Genomic DNA, 4,949 nt, shown 5'->3' on the forward strand with positions numbered 1-4,949 from the left:
GATTCTCATTAATATCTAGCTATTACAACCTTTAAATTGAAATTGAAATTACAAAAATTCCTAATCTAGAAAGGAAAGTAACATTTTTCATGTATTTCCTGCAAAATACCGAGTTTGCACAAAGCAAGATTGCAAAATATGGAGGATGATGGAATAAAGATGCAGTGTATGTCCAAATAGTGTGGGTATATGATATGTGGTGCAGCATATAAGGGATGTGTTGTAGGTACTTTTAGTGAAATGCAAGAAGTGGTGCACAGTGAAGATGTTGAGTAGGTATGAATGATGCTATGTGCAAATGCTATGTAAGGGAAAGGTAATAGTGATATGGAGTGGTATGGCAAGTGAGAAAGGCAGGTGCAACGGATGAAAGATGAAGTTGTAAGGGAAAATGGAATGTCGTGCACATTAGTGCTGGGGTGTGAGAAGGCACAAGTGAAGCAGGGATGCCTAAGTAGGTGTACAGTAGGTAAAATGTTGTATGTTGTGTATTGGAGGTGAAGATAACAGTGAAGTGATACTTAGGTGAAGGCATGTTGAATATAGGTGAGTGACAGTGAGTCTAGGATGTGCATAGGGGAGTGATAGATGCAACAAGGGAGTAGAAATGTATATGTGCTGAAGAAGGTATATAGCATGAAATGGAGTTATAGGTAAGTGGCCACTTGCAGCAAAATGGTTCTGTGAAAGTGATGTTGTAGGGATGTGCAATAGGTAATTGCAGCAAGGTGAATTGAAGTGGGAGTAGGAAGATGTAAGGGGTGGTTATGCTGTTGTGTGGCGCTGTAGGTGAAAAAAAGTTGTAACAGTGCAGGGAAAGGAAGATGTTGGAGTTGAAGATGGTGTTGTAGGTGGCAGCAGTGGAGTGAAGAGGATTGCTAGCAGGTAGAGTTGAGGGTGAATATAGGTATTGATGTAATTGCAACAGTGAGACATTGGAAGTGAGTGGGAAGGTATAACATGGAATGGGGTTTGGTGTTAGTGTTGTTAGTGATATGCAAGTGGGATGCAGTAAAAACGCAGGGGAGAGGGTGTAAGTGTACAGGCGGGTGATATGCTGGGGGTTAAGGTGTTATGGATGTACTGGAGCTATGAAGTGCTGCAAACAACAACAGGTGGGTCATGTGTGGTTGCAAGTGCTGTTTGTAGGAATGATAAATGGTGACAGCAGGGGATTGCTGTGTTGGTGCAGTAAACAATATCAGTACAGGGAATATATGCTAGGAGAAGTAGCTACTGCAAATGACATTGTAGCAGTGGAATGATGAAGATGGTAGGCTGGAAGTATAGAGGTATGGTGCTGAAGGTATGTGCAAGGTTACAACAGTTGATGGGTAGTGTTGTAGCAGGTGTGAAAGAGGTGAGAAAGGTGAGTATGAAATGTTGTGGTAGTGGAAGTGAAAGTGCAACAGGTTGTGCACAGTGGAGTAGGTGAAGTATAGTGAACATGCTGGAAGTGAAGTGGAATGCATCTCGATTTAGAATTCTTTATATCGAGGCCACGGGATGGATCCAACAATCTTGTGGTAGTATAAGCAAAATCCTTCTATGGCATGGAAGGGTCAGAACCGCCACCACCATCAGTATACATGTGGAGGGAACCCATCAAGTATTCACCAACTACACAAGGCACTGGAACTGTCTCTTTCTCAGAACTCAAGCCTTCACATAAAACAATGGATTTGAGAGGTGGTTTTGGTTTGTACACCACTCTAAGTATGTAATGACTTTCATCCCTCTCCCATGTTGTATCATTAGCATCTGTTAGAAGAACTTGTGAACCTGATGGTAGTGGTAGTGACAGAATGAAATTATCTGGGAGAGGCACCAGACAAATTGGATGGTCTGCAAGGCGTTTGCAACCTTTTGGGCAGATATAACCATCTTGGCACCATTCAACTTGGATGTTCAACTCACTGCAAGGCTTGGCTGCCTTCAGATACAGCCTTTTTGGCAGAGAACCATATTTCACTTCCAGTGTGGCATGAAGGTTTGCTTTGCAGCATGTAATCCGTGCAATGGCTAATATCTCAAGACTACTTGGTCGAGGTTTTATTCTCTGAATTGCAGAAAACAAGGTATTTGCTACATCAGAAAATTGCAGCTCTATGGACTTATCATTACCTCTCCCATTAGTCTGAGTGATTGATCTTTCAAGTAGAATACATTCAAACTGAGATGACAATCAAATTAACACATTCAAGGTTCCAATCAAAGCTTAAGAATATCAAGTTCAAGGGTTCAATAATTATCAAACTAATAGCTAACAGAATTTAAATTTGAAACAAAAAGAAATTAGATCATCTATTTTCCACCCCCACCATAGCTAACAGAGTTCAATAATTATCAAACTGAAATCAGGCAGATATGGACAGATTGAACGTGATGCCTTCACAGAGAATGAAACAATGACGTGGAATATTGTTGCAAGATTGATGCTAGAGGTTGGGCTCATTACCATTCTAATGACAGATCAAAAACCTGTTGTTGATTCTCACAGCAAGCCTGAAACTAAGGATCTGTTACTCCTTTATGTTCTAAGGCCAAGAGATCAAATTCGGCACTTAATTGGATATGATCACATACACATGTGACACTGAAATAAACTCAGCATGGTTATTATGAGGTACAGGGAGATGCAACCTACACAGAAGTCGCTGGTGAAGCGAAAGACTGCAATATATTTCAATGAAATGTGATAAGATAAGTGAATAAACAGAATAGATGATACAACATTTAAACAAATGTATGCCAGTGATGTAAGGAAAGAAAATCGGAACAGACGCCAGATTGTTGGATCATATTCACAAGATTTCAGGACAAAACATCAGTAGTGAATCAACTTTAATTAAATCTGATGTTTGCTGTGCTGAAATCCATATAATCGAAAATATAATGATAAGACAGAGAGGAATATAATAGAGCAAATAGAGAGTGCATGAACTATTGTTATACGATGAAAGAGGATTTTCAGAAGAAGAACACAGAGAGAAGAGGGGATGCGGTTGTACCACCATGACCTATACGCAATAAACCACAGAGACCGAATACAGAGATTATCAATCGAACCATTTCTGGATGACCCTTGTACAAACTATTATATCCAAACTAAATGAGATAGAAAAATGAGACTGGATGAAATAATCACACTACTAAAGCAAGATAATGCAAGATCAACAAATAAAATTAATCGATAAAATGGATTAATGGGGGAATATGATGGGATTGAACTAAAACATAAAGTAAAAGAATGACATACTGGAATGTAACACGTAAAAATGGAAAATAAAGAAAATGATATCATGAACTGCATAGGAGCATTGAATCTAAAATGGCATAAATAGATGTTTAAACTTCCATGAACCAGCGAAATTTGAACAAATAAATTGCAGAAACAGAAGAATAAAATGTTGGAATACGATGATTCCCTTGATATTGCATGTCTGTAACTCGATATTGCTATATGCAAATCGAGGTTACAGAGAGTGCATCAATGGGGCAAAAAAAAAATGAGAAAACCAAAAGAAAATTAGAAAAAGCAAAAGGGGAAAAAGGAGTACTTACCGTAATTGTTGCTGAAGGTTTTATTTCCTTCGGCCGATCAGAGGGAACCCTAGAGAAAGGAGGAGGGAGTCACAAGAAGAGGTAAAGGAGGTGAAGGAAGACTTGGAGAAAGGGGGAAGAAGGATGGCGTGAAGCAATGGTGGGGGTGGAAAACAGATGATCTCAGAAGCGCCCATGCGGTCTCTTTCATAACGAGAGACCGTTAAGGATTTTACAAATTGGGTCACCCTAAGTTTTGAAAGTTTTCAAAATGGTGCTCTTTACAAAAGCTTTTCTTCAAAAGGGGTTTTAACTACGAAAATGCTTTCAAAAGGAGGGTTAAGCCATTTTTTTTAATTTTCTCATTTTATCTTTGTTTTTTTTGTGTGTTTTGAAAGAAATTCTCTAAAACTAAGGGGGAAAACAAGGGATTGTTCTTGACATATTTTTGTAGAATATTTATTTTAAAAACTTGAAGTTTTTTATAAAAGAAGGTTTTTCTTGAAAATATAGGGTTAAAACTTCATAAACTTTCAGAAAATGGATCTGGATTTAGAGTTTTGAGAAAATACTTGAGTTTTGGATCCCGAATTGAAGAATAAAGAATAGTGGATCCAAATGGATACCAGATGAACTGTCTGAGCCATTCAAAAAACTATTTTTGTATTTTTATAATTTTGAATTGAAAATTGGATAATAGGGCTCAAGATTAGATTTGGATATCATATCCGGATCTGAAATTGGGACTGATGTGAAATTTGATTTGGATTTTGGATCTTCAACCAGTGAATCTGAGAAATGACTGGAATTTAATCAGAAATTGATCCAAATTCTTCAAAAGTTGGGGGCCAAGGGTAAGAAAAGAATTTTTGCAATTTTTGAAAAAATTGGGTTGTTCACAGTTATGCAACTTTTTTCGGGACAGGGAAACTTCGTCTGCAGGTGCCCGTCAGGTATGAAAGTTTTATGTTATTTGTTTCATGTCGTTAGATTTCAAACTAATATATGCATGTTTTCATCATATATGAGCATGATTTCATCACTATGAAAGTTTTTTGACTGCTTTATGACACATATATGTATGATTAAATCACTATGAAACTTTTTTGACAACCTTAGAACACATATAAGCATGATTTCATCACTATAAAAGTTTTTAGATTGCCTTATAACACATATATGCATGATTGAATCACTCTGAAAGTTTTTTGACAACTTTAGAACACATATATAACCATGATTTTATGAAATTGTTTGACTCCCTTATAACACATATATGCATGATTGAATCACTATGAAAGTTTTTTGACAACCTTAGAACACATATGAGCTTGATTTCATCACTATGAAAGTTTTTTGACTGCCTTATGACACATATATGTATGATTGAATCACTATGAAAGTTT

This window comes from Nuphar pumila, chromosome 7, assembly GCF_984573655.1.
Source record: "Nuphar pumila chromosome 7, dmNupPumi1.hap1.1, whole genome shotgun sequence".
NCBI classification, from domain to species: domain Eukaryota; kingdom Viridiplantae; phylum Streptophyta; class Magnoliopsida; order Nymphaeales; family Nymphaeaceae; genus Nuphar; species Nuphar pumila.